This window comes from Alexandromys fortis, unplaced genomic scaffold, assembly GCF_014885135.2.
Source record: "Alexandromys fortis isolate MF-2015 unplaced genomic scaffold, M_Fortis_MF-2015_v1.1 scaffold_11, whole genome shotgun sequence".
Lineage (NCBI taxonomy): Eukaryota > Metazoa > Chordata > Mammalia > Rodentia > Cricetidae > Alexandromys > Alexandromys fortis.
This window is the reverse complement of record NW_026067912.1, coordinates 12,878,572-12,895,235: the sequence shown is the minus strand read 5'-3', so window position 1 is coordinate 12,895,235 and position 16,664 is coordinate 12,878,572. Positions and strand designations below refer to the sequence as shown.

At 36.4% G+C, this 16,664-nt stretch overlaps 1 protein-coding gene across 1 annotated transcript in view; it reads right to left on the bottom strand.

Moving 5' to 3' along the window:
- LOC126499498 (ran-binding protein 17) overlaps positions 1 to 16,664 on the bottom strand; it is a 116,420-nt gene that overhangs the window by 19,690 nt on the left and 80,066 nt on the right. The window lies entirely within an intron of this gene.

The window sequence follows — 16,664 nt, the reverse complement described above, 5'->3', positions numbered from 1 at the left end:
AAAAAAAAAAAAAGACAAAGTCCCATGCAGGCTAGGCTGGCTTTGAATGTGCTATGTAGCAGAGGCTGGCCTTGAACTCCTGGTCATCCTATTTCCACATCCACACCGCTACAAGTAACACATCATGCTTGGATGTACACGTTATTGTGGCTAATGTTTGCTGCACATCTTATTCTGTTGTTTGCTTGGAATAAAAGGTACAATGACATGGATGCCAAATAACCATTTAACCAAGTGATGTTCGGCTAACAAAAGAATGGGTACATAGCTAAATAAGCAAACAGCCACCTAAATCAATTAAGCTAGAAATACATTTATAAAACATAGAGCTGTCCTTGATAGATGCTCACTAAGTGAACTGGAAGACAGAGGTCGTGATTCAAGTATATTTCAACAGTCACTTAGAGAAAAAAAATTGCTTTTTTGATATAGACTTTCATGTCATCTCCCTATATCTCTAAGAATTTCTGAGTTATAGAAACCAACATTCAACAATCTCTCCCTCACCTTGGTATTCATTTTCCTGTTTTATTTTTGGTTAGTGATCTACTTCACTATTTATATGATAAAACTCTTACTCCCTTTGTAAAATTAGAAAATTGTCCTTTGTTAAAAAGAAGTCATGAGCTGGGTGGGTGGTGGTGCACACCTTTAATCCCAGCACTTGGAATAAAGAGGCAGGAGAATCTCTGTGAGTTCGAACTAGCCTGGTCTACAGGAACTAGTTCCAAGACAGGCACCAAAGGTACACAGAGAAACCCTGTCTCAAAATACAAAAAGCAAACCAAAACAAACCAGAAAGTCATGATTGACAATTTAGCTTTAGATACATTTTCAATCTTCATAATCAAAAAATAGATTTTAGGCAAAGACTAGAAACCTAAATATGCTGCACATCCAGACCAAGTGTTGTACACATAACTAACCCTTTGAAATTCTGCCTGCACTGTTTTTATGTCTGAAAACTTCCTGCACATTCAGACCAAGTGTTGTACACATAACTAACCCTTTGAAATTCTGCCTGCACTGTTTTTATGTCTGAAAACTTCCTGCACATCCTGACCAAGTGTTGTACACATAACTAACCCTTTGAAATTCTGCCTGCACTGTTGTTTGTGTCTGAAAACTTCCTGGCACTTGTGAGGATGAAATAATTATCTAGAAAGCGTGTTTCACAGCCACCTAGTCTAATGGACGTAAAGATGCTAACCGGAGTTTGAAAGAACCAAATTCCCAACTTCAAATGACTAAATTAACCAAGCTTCTGAAGAAAGACCACTTCTGACACCTCCAGTACATCCCCAGTATTACTGCAATCCCTCCCTCCATTCCAGATTTCCGGAAACAATTCTACATTCCTTTGACCATTTATTTCATTAATATTGCTATCAACTGATGCCCTTACTATCTCATTCATTGTCTTATTTTTTCTTTAAGAAAAACATTATTTCACCATGATTAAGATTTAGTAACAACCAAGTGACGCAGAGTCTTGGTCCAAACAGTCTTCCAGACCTTTAGGTTGCTAGAGGTCACACTTACTAAACAAGCTACTCTCAAAACAAAACTACTCAGCCACAGAAACTCAACCATTCACAATCTCATTCAGATGGGCAATCTTACTTAGAAAGTTATCTCACAGAAGCTGACACTAGACATGGGTCACAACAGGCTGGGAGTATAGACAAGGGAGGAAGGGTGGGGTAACAGTGGCTAACAAGCTAACAACACTGTGGTATAGTTAAGACAGGTGATAAGTTCTGAGGCTATACCGCATAGTAGGGTGACTACAGATAATCTTGTATATTTCAATAAAACTAGTAAGAAAGGATTATTAATGTTATTACCACAAAGAACAATAAATGCTTGAGGAGAGATCATTTAACCCTGACTCAATTTGATATCTATGCAGTTAAGACATACAGAAAAGGAGGATTGGAAAAAAAAAGTTGGAGAACAAAAATGTAGTACTTTGAAAATTAAAACTATGTCAACATCCCTTCAGGCTGATTCTTACAGAATGCATTCTATTGGACAACATGGAACAACATGTGTATCAATCATGAAAGTGACCAACATTAAAATGGACTCCTCTTTGTAAACCTCTAATTTAAAAAGGCAGGAGGCCATGAAATGATGGTCTCTAGGCACAGTTTACCTGATAATGGAAACAATGGCAGGACAGCCCACAGTCTGGAACACCATAGCTGATACTGGAGAACACCCACTGACAATGCCAGCTTCTCTGATGAACTGATATCAGCTCTTTCATTAGTCAGTGGAAATAAGTTTCTTGTTATCTCAGAATAATTTACATAATTCTCATTTTTATCCCCAAATCCCATTTTTCCTCACTTCCCAACGTATGCCTATGGCCCTCAATCTTGATTCTCCACGATAATCTTCTATCACTCCCCAATAAACTTCTGTAGAGACTGAGCTGCTTTTTAGGCTAATGGTAGCTTAGCCATAAATTCCAGGGACTTAAAGTTACACATAAAGTAAATTTTGGAAATGTTTAAATTATAAAGATGACAGATTAAAAAAAAAATCTTCACGACAGTAGACATTTGAATGTATTTCTTCTCCCAAATGGTGATTTGTAATTAAATGCACTGATTAACAATATTTATTTTAAAGTAGACATCATCACATATACAAGATGCAACTGTTATTTCATTTAAAAATTTTCCCACCTTGTCATTTTTGTCTATGATGGGGACAGAACCCATGGCCTCGTTTGAGCTAGGTAAGTGCTCTACCATGAGCACACCTCCAACACCTTACTGCTATGACTTAAACATACCAGGGACAAAGGTGTGTGATTCTTAACAAATACTATCAAATGTTTCCAGCTATAAATTCTTCTTAATTTTTTTGATGTGGTTTTATTTTGGGTGGGAGGACGACAAAATACCAGTTATAAATTCTTCAATGCTTTCTGACATAAAATACCTAGATTTAAGTTTAAATTATTGGCATCTTATCTTAAAATGACATAGAATATTTCAAGAAGGATTTCCTCAAAACCCATTATAAATTTCCAAAAGAGAAACATGCTAAATATTGGTGCTAGTTTTTCAATTTCACTTCATGGAGAGAAATAAACTCATAGACAGGGATTGGAGAGATGGATGGCTCAGCAGTCAAGAGCACGGCTGCTCATGTAGGAGACTTGGGATTGAGTCCCAGCTGCCACACAATGGCCACAACCATCTGTAACTCCAGTTCCAGGGGATCCAACAGGCAGACATGTGGTGCACATATATACATGTGGGCAAAACATCTACATAAAGTAAAATCAGTAAATCTAAATAAAACAACATTTAAAAAGTACTATAAATTTATTAAATTCTACTCACAGACACCTTGTCTATAGTAAATAGTTTGAAAATGCTTACTTACATTCTAGCCACAGTCTCTTCTGGGCTAACATTTTTGAGGGTTTGTGTATGTGCTTATTATTTTTTTCATTATTTAAAACAATTTTCAAATTCAAATTATTTTATCACATTCTTCTCCTCCCCCAAACCCCTCCAGATCCTCTTCCCCTCCCTGCCCACTCAACTTATAAATTTCTTTTTCAAAAATGAAACAAAAGTCCAATATAACTTCTACCTCAAAAAAACAAGAAAACAAAATAAAATCACATCCAAAAAGTAAAAACAAAAACAAAAGACACCAAACTGTAACCACGTAAAAACGCACACATAAAAACTGTGCAATGTAATTATATGTTGATCAACTATTTCTGAACACGAGGCCTATCCTGGAGTTGGTTGATATGCCCAGTGTCACTCTATTGAAAAAAAAATGATTTTCCCTCTCCCAACAGGTAAAAGTGACAGTTCAGTTGTTAACCTTTACCCTAGCTTTCATTCATTTATTCATTTAAAACAAAACAAAATAAAAAAAAAACAGGCTAGACAGTGGTGCTGCACACCTTTCTTATTCCTAGCACTCGGGAGGCAGAGGCAGGCAGATCTCTGTGAGTTTGGGGTCAGCCTTGTCTACAGAGTGAGTTCCAGGACAGCCAGGGCTACACAGAGAGATTCTATCTCAGAAAATAAACAAACAAAAATAAATAAAATATAATAAAGCAAAACCTGTCATGTTTAAGCTGTGCAAGACAAACCAACAAGAGGAAAGGAGTCTAAGAGAAGTCACAAGAATCAGAGACCAAATCATTTGCACACTCAGGAATCCCACAAAAGCACTAAAAGAGAAGCCTTAAGATAAGTGCAGAGAACCGGGTGCATATTTATGCACGCGCTGTGCATGCTGCCTCTGTGAGTTCATGTGAGCACAGCCCATGTTGATTTAGAGCTAGTCTAACATTTTGTAACCCTAAAACCAGTGCTGACCCTGGTTAAACTGAAGTACAAAAGCAAAAGCCATGGCATCAGCACCAGAAGAGGTATGTCCTCAACACTGGCATGTCAGGCAGTGCACCAATTATCTGATATACAGGTCCATTGACTCTGGAACCTTCCTAACACTACCACTTCTATTTGCTACCTTTAAAAACAAAAAGAATGATTGGAGGAATTTACACACTAGCCTGGGACTACCTGGCTAATGAGATGGCTGACAATACCCATATAATCGGATTCTTGCTACAGAATCTGAAATACAGTGAGGTACACATAAAATGTCGAGAACAGAAGACAATATTTGAGAATTCAAGTATTGGTTCAGATTGTAATTTCTGTTGATTTACACATTGTATAATCATAGACATTTTAGTTTCTTGGCCAACAAAACACAAATCCTATTGACCTAAACATTCCTTTAGGGTATCTATGTGTACTAGGCAAGTTGCCTTTTTCTCCACTTTCTTTCTCTAAAGTTTAGGTTAGAAGATTACAACATTCTAACTAAAAAGGGTTAGAGGCAGTTACTCTGTATCCAGCCCTAACTTCCAAGTGATGGTCAAGAGGAAAAAGCAGAACCTGTCACCAGTCTTCAAGGACGGGAGTCAAAGGTTTTCAAACTTTAGTGGAGACCAGAAGTTCCAGAGTGGCTTGCATGATCAACACACACGCTCAGACCCTCTGAGCCACGATCTCTCTGCAGCAGGACATGAGAATATGTGTCACCTATTCCAGGGACCTGGCTCATCTCTAACTTAGTGATGAGGTGAAAGGCAGGACGGAGATGTACACAACACTAAACTTCTTCCACCACGTAGTTATTTATTGAAAACGGCGGGAAGGGATTATTTTGAAGACAGTAATGTTTTCAATGATTATAAATACTTTCCTACTCTCTTCTTTGGGTGACTCATTTCTTTTTTTGTCCTTCCAAACTGTTAGTTTGTTTTGTTGTAAAAACTGATGAAAGAAGCCGGGCGATGGTGGCGCACGCCTTTAATCCCAGCACTCGGGAGGCAGAGGCAGGCGGATCTCTGTGAGTTCGAGACCAGCCTGGTCTACAAGAGCTAGTTCCAGGACAGGCTCCAAAGCCACAGAGAAACCCTGTCTCAAAAAACAAAAAAAAAAAAAAAAAAAAAAACCTGATGAAAGAGGCATAACTCAATGCAATCACCAGAAAGAGCTACACATAGTAGTGTTATTTTACTGATGAGGAAAACAAAGTTAGAGTTAGCTTGACAGATACTGCTGATGAAAACTTTATTTCATGATTACTGCCCATCAAAAGACAATCAGAAAAGCAAAAAGGATGAACAGGATAAACACAAATTAAATCTAAGCATCAAAAATGAGAAGATGGACTGGGTGTGGTGGCACAAGTCTTTGGTCCCAGCACTTGGGAGGCAACAGAAGGTGGATCCCTGTAAGTTTAAGGCCAGCTTGATCTACAACACAAGTTCTAGGACAGCCAGGGCTGTTACACAAAGAAGCCCTATCTCAAAAAGCCAAAAAAGAAGAGAAGATATAGCGATCTAAAAAAAAAAAAAAAACCTGTAAATTTAATGAGGTCAGAAGTCACATTTCTATCTTTTTCTAGAGTCTTGGCTTTAGAATATGATTATCTGGCTTTAATTCACAATTCTATGTGACAGTGGGAGACAACAAGAGCCTCACTACCACCCCATACCCAAAGACATACGATTCCCAATTCTTTGCCAAACGGGGGAAAAACTTTATAAGTTAAATAATATTCAGCAAAATTTGATAATTATATTAAATGTCCTGAAGATGAGATTACATGCAATCCCTTGAAAGACAATTACATAATAATTTAAATTTTCAGAGACAGAATTTCTTTAAGACCTTTCTTATTACCAATGCCAACAAATCTTAATTTTTGAGCTTCTGCACTGCACTAAATGTTATGCGAGGGACCTGCCCTATTTTACTTAATCATCACAACATCGAGCATCACTGCAACTTATGGGCAAGGCAGTGAATATGCAGGCAAAGCAATAAATCCCCCCAGAGTAGCAAAAGCTACTGCGGGCTTAGAGCTACCCTGAGGTCTATCACACTAAAATCCAAGCTGATTTCCCCACTGTAATACTGAATCTTTATTTTAAGTAGGCAAATCCTTTCTGAACTAGACCATTGAAAACCACCTTATTTGGGGTAAGAGAAAGGCTCCTAAGTGAAGTGTCTAGAATACATTGCCTTTATTACTCCACACTGACTAGCACTAGATAAGGTGACTGACTACATTTTACAAATGCAACCTTGAGTTCTTTCTACACCCAAGCAAAACAAATAATCGTCCTTATTTATTACAATATATGACAGGGGTTATCTGCAGCTCTCATTATGCTGCTTTCCTAAACTCTAACCGCTAAACTTAAATGAAAGGCATTTGGTGCAATCTGAAAAATATTCAGTTCAATTAAAAGTAATTGATGCATGGTGAAATAATTCTTCCCAAAGCTGCTGTAAAATCTTCAAAAAAATAAAGCTACTTAATAATTTTCATCTCCTACAGGCTAGAGAGAAGCATTATTGCATATTAAAAATTGGAGTGTAGTTTTCCCAGAGGTAAAAGAAAGTTATTAAAACAACCTATTTATTGTTGATATAACTATCCATTTGTGCCACACAAAAAGTAACAAATTTCAGTACATTAAAAGAAAAGCTAATTAAGGTATAATTAGTATTTTCTGTATTTTGATAATTAGGGGTTAGTTGGCTATTCCTTTTCAAATTTCTATTTGATGCACCCCGACAACGGCTTTAATGAGGAACTAACGCTATTGAATCCCTCATGGCAGAGGGGTTTAGTGACCACTACTACATTACTTTCATTTATCACTGCCTCTTTACCTATAAATTAATCTAGCCCTGTAGCTATGTTGATCTACTTTATATCAATTTCTTCATCCATATCAGCTGAATATGTATGGCATTAACCTCATTTGCTAGTTGAGAAAAGCAGAATTAAAATGAGATCTAATTTCTCGTGCACAGCACAATTTCAAAACTGCCTGCTAATTTCCACCACCTGTCAGTGTGAAAAGCCTTTACTTTCTTATAATCAAATAAAACAGTATATTTTTTAGCAGCTTTGAAAAATGCTAATCTTTCAAAAGTGTTCGGTGATCATTAATCATTAGGACAGTAAAAACAATTTCTAGAATGCTCATCTATCTTTTGTTTAAGCAAAACAAAAATTTAGTCTAGTCACAGGAAAAAAGAAAATTAAATGTAACAGACTTTAAAAATTAAGTATTCTATTTCACTCTACTGAAGTTTGCATTTATCTGGTTTGCTACCGCAGTAGTAAGAAGTATTTCATAACCTAGAGATAGCTCATATGATGAAATAAAAAAGCATATTTTTCTGAAATCAGCAGGAATTAATAACTGTACATTGTAGTCATTTATGTGATGTAAAAGCTACATTTATAAGACTCTGAATATAGAATATGTGGGGAATAAATACTGACAATATTTTTAAAATTCATTTAATAAGCTGACCACCATATTGCAAATTAAATAGTATCAGCCGAACAAAGTCAGAATTCTTCAGATTTAGACAATTATTTTCAGCAGTTCAGTTGAACTTTACTGAATTTTCTAGAAATATGTAAGTCGAAGGTAAAATTTTTTAAAAAGAACATAACAGAAAGGTGATGTGAGAAGAACAAACTGTTCTAATACTGGACCAGCAAATCAGCACTATCACCTTGACTGTCTTTTTGCTAACACTTTAGCTTTTATTATTTGTAGCATTGTAACACTACCAAATACATGTACGTTAATCGCCTGCAACTGAGCTCAATCTTCCCACGTAGCTCCCAAGAAGCTGGATTTGCTAGCTTTTATTTTTTGTATGCTAGATAAAAGTATGAATTAGAAATAAACATCACATGTAGTTGAGGAAGAAATAAACACAATCCCAAATATGTCATTAAAATGTTTACTTAATATCAAACTGTTGTACTAAGCATGTTCATCATTCAAAGAATAATGAATCAGACTTAGTATACCACACAAACACCTGCTCTAACTACCCTGTCCAAAAATATCAGGCATTAGTACAGAAACGTTGAGTAGCTATTATCGGAGCTTCTAACTATTAAAAAATGTATCTAAAGTGAAATGATGCATAACATTTCTCACTAAAGTATGAGGGAACATTTGACACTATATGATCGCTGTCTTCAAGTGTAGATTGCTTTTGGAAAATATTATTTGCAAATTAATAATCTGCCTTTCTTTATCTTGTCAATTAAATAAGAATAAATTCATCATAATTTTTATCAGGAGCTCAAGATTCAAAGAATAAACAAAGTGTGACACGAGTCTTACAGATGGCAGCTTCAGGGTTTCTGTACCACACAGGACTCATTCTTACCTGGATTCCCTTCAGCAGCCTACTTGAAAGGATTACAAGCAAAAAAAAAAAAAAAAACCCAAATACATCCAGAGATGCAGCACTCCCAGTCAGATACATTTCTAGTAGGTATTCAGATCTGCCTATGGCTCTATCATGGAGAAAACAAAGCTAGAGATAAATTCCCATTTGAGTTTGCATTAAACAACTAGAATATTTTAAAGAGCAAACTCTAACCCAAAACTGCAAAACTGAAAGTTTCCTATTGCCATCTTACAACTGGTCCACAATGTATTTAGCAGTCTCTGAATTTTAAACAGTACCTATTATTGTCCCATAAAAGGACTATGAAACAAATGGAAAGATCATGAACTGTGGACGTGATTTCAATGATGGATTTTTCTTAGGGACAGACTACCCTGCATCTCATCTTCTGACTGAGGAAAGGAAAGGTCCTCCTCTGCATAATTTCTCTAGGATCAAACAAGATTTAAAATAACTACAACCAATGTTGGGGAATAATTAAGGAATATAAAATTTGTTAACTATCTCTTTTATATATATGGTTTTCAGTGCTGAAAATGACTTAAAGATACGTCTCAGTTAATACAGTATCTGGTACTTCATTTATTATTTTTACTACTTCAATTTCTGAGAACCATTGAAAAAATTGTAACATCCGAAGTTATGATAAAAAGAAAACAGGACACTTAGGGGTCCACTGCAGAAGAAATTGTCATTTCTACCTTACTTTGAAAAATTAACCATCAGCAAAGTTTAAGTACCTGAAAGAATACAAAAAGATGATGGAGGAAGGTCATTGGTTAATTAAATAAAGAAACTGCTTGCCCTGATAGGTTAAAACATAGGTGGGAGGAGTAAACAGAACATGATGCTGGGAGGAAGAGGAAGTGAGCTCAGACTCTCTGGAGCAGAGACGCCAGGCTCTGCTCTCCCAGGCAGCTCTGACCCAGGATGGACGTAGGCTAGAATCTTCCCGGTAAGCGCACCTTGGGGTGCTACAAACAATTATTAGAAATGGGCTAGTTCAGGCGCGAGAGTTAGCCGAGAAGAGGCTAGATAGAAATGGGCCAATAAGTGTTTAAAAGAATACAGTTTGTGTGTTGTTATTTCAGGGCATAAGCTATCAGGCGGCCGGGGTGCTGGGGACACAGCCCCGCCGCTCCTATTACAACAAAAAGACATTTGTAATATAAGATTTTATATATATAAAACACATACATATATATACTATACAGTTTACTTTATAATTTATCAATTATTCTCAAAAAATACAAATATTTTACACTTTAATCACTAAAAATAAATTTTAAATGAGAACAAAGCATGTATTTAAAATATTATGAATAGCCAAATTGTATCAGAATCTGTTGGGGTGGAAGTGTTTCCACGGGATAAGACTGTATGATTCACAGAGCACTGGGTATCAGATGATGGCACAGTTAATGGCATTACAAACAGTAAAAGCCAACTTATAAAAAAGAATCTGTTTTTTCAATTTGCATCTTATAATCTCAGTCACTCATGGCTTCTAAAACTTCAGCTGTGGGCTTTTCCCCAACACTTTCTTGTCTAATGCTTAATGTTCTTCCTTCAATCAACATTTATATGTACTTACGGAGTTGATCAATGTTTAACTTAGTTTTTCCATTTATAACTGAAGATATTTTAAAACAATGTAGGCCGTTAGCTTGCCTTCCTAAATATTTTGATGGTTCTGGAATGAATATATGACTACTGAAAGACAAGTCCCTGAGGAATAAAGCAATTCAGTAAACCAAGGTATTACAAGTACTAATACCTACCAAGAAGCAAAGACTAAAAGATAAGATAATCTACAAAAAATAATATACATTTAAAGAATTTGAGCAATCTGATAACATACAAGAAATCAACTTTGAAAAGTTTTAAAACACTTAAAAGTTCCCCAGAGCCATTCAGCACTATTCACTAATAACAAGCTTCAAACTGTAATTTTAATTGTCACAGGCACTTTGCCTCTATAATCTGCACAGTATGCTTGCTACACTAGAATGTTTAAAATACTTTTTGTTTAAAATGTTGTAAAATTGCTACTTATTTTTTAACCAAAATGAAAATTCTATTTTTCCTAAAAATTATGTGACAAACAGAAAAATAAATTTTATTAACAATCAAATTTTATGAAAGTACCTAGAAACAGTAGTGAATTTACTATTTCCACACTGGTTTGCACGTATGTGTAATAGTCTCAGTGTTACTACTGTGCTTTTTTACTTCATTAGTCAAGTATTTTCCTACTCAATTTAACAGCAACTGCTGGCAGTAGAGGGCGGGAGGCCGGACAACTACAGGGGGAGAATGCCATCTGCTGCTCTGCACGTGTACTCAACAGGAGGAAAGCAGCGACGCTCCGAACCCTTCAGAGAACCATACCCAGAAAAACATGATTTCCGTTCTCATTTCAGCCAATGTGAAACGATATCAATGAGCACTATTTTGTTAATGCAAATTCTAAGTTATTCTACAGATTTATAAGGATATTCTTACTGATAAATCACTAATTTATGTTTACAAAAATAGCTTTTACTCAAATACTGAAAAACAAAAGTCCAAACGAGCAGAATGCTTGTCTTGTCTTCAAGAGTTATTTTAAGATTTAATAACCTGTCTGTGAATGCGATCTAAACACAAAATGATCATATAATTTATCTTCCTAACAGGGGTGACATATGAGAACAGAAAATGAAGCTATTAACAATGTTAGCAAGTTCAACATGTAAATCTCTGATGGGTTTTGAGTTATGGTACCACCCGATTTATAAACCAGTAACTTGTCTTTTCTCCCTCTGGAACCAGACCTTCCCTTGACAACCTTCTAAAAAAGTCAAGAGAAATTCTTCTGTCCTGCCCTATTCACTGACTACCTATCTCTTTCCATTAATTGTCTTTGGCATTCTTGTCAAAAATCGGGAGCCATACATGAATACCCACTTTACGTATATGCCTATTCCTGTGTATGAGCCACACTGTCTTCAGTGTTGCTTTGTACAAAGTTTCAAATTAAAGTAAGGCCCTTTCTAGGTAATTCTTCTCCAAGAGTGTTGTGGTTATTCTGGACACTTTTAATCTCATGAATACTAGAATATGCATGTCGATTTCTGCAAACAAGGGAACTGTGATTTTGGTATACAATATCCGCAATGCACGGCTCAGCTTGTAGATGTGCCTTCTTACCAATATTAAGTTTTCTAATTCAAGATCAATGGATCTTCTATAATTATTGTACTTTCCTATACCCTCTTTCAATTAAAAGCTTACTGAAGGACTGGGGAGACAGTTTACTCAATTTCCCTCAGAGGCACAAGAACCTGACTTTGATCCCCAGAAACCACATAAAAAGGTGTGCATTTATATGTAATCCCAGCACTGGAGAGGTGGTGCTAGGACGAGACCTGGGCCTCGTCAGCTAGCCCATCTCACCGAATAAGTGAGTTCCAGGCTAAGTGACAGACTTTGTATCCAAACGCAAGGTGGTAGCAAATGAGGAATGATATCTGGCTTCCACAAGATTGCATGTACACATGGATGTACACCTGTACACACACACACACACCACCACCACCACCACCTGCAGCAGCAGCAACAACAACAACAAAAACAACAAAGTTTACTAACGAAACAGACCATTCTAATGTCCTTCATATACTTGGCCTTAATACACAGTGGGTATGTATTTCTAGCTACTTCATATTGATTATAAATAGGCAAGGAAAAAGAACAGCAACATTACCAGCAGAAACCATGTCACAGAGTGGAATAAAATGTCCAAAGAGGTTGTGAAGTGGACAATGTTCGACCCCTGGAGAAACTCATCCTTGTAAACAGTGAGAAGTACTAAAGAAATTTAAGCAAAGGGGAAAATGCATTTCTCAAAGACTGGCAAACTGCAAAGCCTGCAAGAGGAATGATAAAATATACCTAACTTATTGCAAGAGGAAAATAAATTGTCATAACACTTATGAAGACAACTGTACAACCTACTAAAGCTAGAGACATATGCATTCTACAATCTACTATTACTTCTATTGTCTTTTAAACTCGTATACATGCAAGAGGAGAGAAGAACAAGGATAGTTACTAGAGAATGTTTACAGAATTGAAAAGCTGGAAACAGTGCGCATTATCAACAGGAATAAATGATTATATAATGTCGCAGCAGTGCACTGTATTTCCATTCAAGTGCAATAAATAAATCTGTATGCTTGTGGATAAAGCTCAAAGAGAGACTTATCAAAGCAGGCAAGTTACTGAGGATCCCAATGGCAGACTACTTTCATATAAAGTTAATCACATTGTATTTTTTGACTCGTGGATGATAATAAAACAAAATTGATGACAGCTGTTACTTTTGAGCAAAATATAATTAAAAAATAACAATGAAAATAGCAACAGGGTCATCAATGTTTATTTTAAAATCTAGAAGTACGAATCCAAGGAAACAAAGCATTGAGACTTGACCAGCATGGGTAACGGGCATGGAGAAATTCACCACATTCCCCCTCATTTTCCATGAAGGTTGTAAAGTAGCAGTGTGGATAATGGAACATAGTGGGGTGGGGGTGGGACAGAAACAAGGAGTGTAATTAAAAAAAATCCTTTAAAATCAGTAAGAAGCAATGGCAATGCAGACGGAAGGAAAGCGGCAGGAGAAAAGCCGAAAATAAACCAGCAAAACCAGGAGGCAGAGCAAATACGAGAAGAACAATGGGAACATCCGGGGCTCAGTCTAATTCTTCCTAAATATTAGAAAGCAAAAGGGGTTTTTACAAGAGTTCCTGTATGAGAGAGCCTGTTCAGTGTCCCAATGGAGAGGCACAGCACAGACTAGACAAGGTCGATGGCAGCACAGGCTTTGGATAAGGCATCCCATCAAATATGGATCCCAAACACAAAAACACAATTATTCAACATTCAAATTCTTAGTTTCCATATTTATATAAAAAATGGTTAATAAAAAAACTCTTTCCATAGTGGTTTATGAGAATCAATTAGATAATCCTTGTCAGGTTCTGAGCAAAAAACCTAAGAGGGACTAACTGTTCAATAAATGACCAGCTTGATTTACAGCTTACTTTTCACTCCTAAGACACTGTTACTTTAGTTGATATCCAAACTGTAACCTGAACGTACTAGACTTGAGTTATAGGCTCACTTTCTGTATAATTCTACAAAAGGCACATATTTTAGTAGAAAGTATGTAAGTTATATGACAAGTCCATAGGGGTTCTGGTAATAATTAAGGCAAAAATAGAACTAATCCAAATTATAGTTTATATTTTGCTAGCAAGTATATAATACTAAATACATAACATAATAACATAATGCTAAAATAGGAGACATATATAAACAAAATTGCAATTAGGGCACTAAGAAGGTGATATAAGCCGAAGATATCTGCTGTGACAGATAGGGACTTCTTAAAGACAAGGCACTATCTATCTACTTACTTTTCTGAGACAGGGTCTCAGGGAACCTGGAGCTGCTTGCCCATTTTGGTTTGAATGGCTGGCCAGCAAGCCCCCAAGAACTACCTGTCTCTGCTTAGAAGCTTCCTACATTTTTAGGGTAACAGACATATGCTGTGATCATACTCAGTTTTTACAGAGGTGCTGAGGATCAAAAATCGGGTCGTTATGCTTGCTCATCAAGAAATTTTACCTTTGAGCTATTTCCCCAGCTCTGTTCTAGAAGTTTCTGATCTATGATCGGTTGAATTCAGCTACAAAAGTCAGGAAAATCAAGGGCTGGTCACACACAGCACTTATTAAATGTCACAAGCTCTAATGCATTAGCAGCACCAGCCTTCCTGGTCTGTTAGCATGATAGTGCAAACAACTCTGAAAAGAAGCATAAGCCATAAACTGAGAACTTCACCAAGACTCATCAGCGGCAAGTCAGGCACATTGAAACATGGAAGCTCAGCCTCACTTTGGTATTAGTCAAGAGGAATTTACTGGTTTGGGTCTAAAACTGTCTCTCTAAGGCTTCCACATGGGGGTTTGATTGACAGCTTTGATGGGGAAGCTCAGCCAATCACATCTGGCTTGGATGTGGCCACCTGGTGCCAGGTAGATAGGTGCGCGGGCTCTCTATGCAGGTGCTCGCCTGACCCGTTTGGACTTTGGACCTTTTACTCGGGTCGCGAGTTTCCCCGTTTTTCAAATATTAAATTATATCTGTTGTTTTGAGCTGGTCTGGTTATTTTAGCGTATCGATCGAATACGCATTCACTTACACAGCTTATAGTCTTTTGAGAGGTGATAGGCTCGTAAAGGCTTCTAACTTTACAATGGATACAATTATTAATTCATAGCTGAATACACTATTAGAGGTTAAGGCCTGGTTGGAAGAAGTTGGTTTGAGAAAGTGGGGATTCTCTGAAAGGAACAGCTTACACTGGGCTTTTCCTAAAATGAGTCTACTAGGCTCCCTTGTTGCCACAATGCTCCTGACAACAGATCCAAAGAAGGGGCTCAGTGCACAAAATCTGAAACCTCTGCAACTAAGAGCCCAAATATTCTTGAAGCTGTTTTTATTGGAAAGTGCCTTACACAAATACCTTGAATTAAAATCATCGTAGGATTAAATGCTTCTGATAAAGAGATTAAAATGCAGCCACCAAAAATACTAAATTAAATGAAAAGAAGCAGCGCTTCCTTTTATCAGTCAGATGACATGTGAACAAAGTTAATCTATCACTCACGTTTTTATCAGTCAGATGATATGTGAACAAAGCTAATCTATCACTCACGTTTTTATCAGTCAGATGACTTGTGAACAAAGTTAATCTATCACTCACGTTTTTATCATTCAGATGACTTGTGAACAAAGTTAATCTATCACTCACGTTTTTCATGAGGATATTACATTACAAGCTTACGCATATGTGTATGTGCGTATAAGTTTTATATCTCAAGCAAACACTTTGAAGAAAACTCAAATCTCACCTATCTAAAAACAATTAGTCTCTTTTACAATTTCCCCCAAGCATTTAAAAGAGAATCATTGGAAAGCTTGTCCTCTCCACATTATGATTCCAAATGAACACGACCCTGGTCATATTTTATTACTATCTACTGTTCCAAAACCAAACTAAAAATTCTTTGGGGACAGTATATGAGACAATTACCAAAATTTGCTTTATATTTGATCTTAAAGCAATACACCTAAGCTTAAGATACATTTTGTCTTAGTGACTACCTTAGTTACTCTTTTGTTCTTCCTATGTCATTTGATAATAGCTGAATTCCAAGAAAATTTCTAAATATAAATAAAATGCCATATATATTCAAGCAAAAAAACAAATTGTATCGCTCCCTTAAAAGGCAAAGAAAATTTTACCTGAAATGTTAACATAAAGAATCATCAGCCAGTCTTTCTTTCTTTCCTGCCCTCTCTCTCCTCCCTCCCTTTCTCCTACCCCCATTAAGTAACATGGATTGAAGCCAGAGCCCTATGAAAAGCCAAGTGCTTTACCCCCATACTCTGTTCCTGACCCCATAAAACAGTCTTAGAGGAAAACAATGTTTTCAGCTAACAAATATTTTGTAGTATTTGCATATAATCAGATCTTCCCTGATATTTTAAATCTTCTTTAGATTATGTATAATGTGTACAACAAATGTTGTAACAATTTCAACATGTTTTTAGGAAAGATTGACAAGGAAAAAAGTCAAAACATGTTTAATACAAATGTAATGTTGCTTTCAATGCACAGTTGGTTGAACCCATGGATGCAGAATCCATAAATACAGGACATGTATACTCCTAAGTATTCCCTTAGGACTCACATAAATACCCTCAATAATCTTTTATTATGTTTCTAAATCAATTTATTTAAAA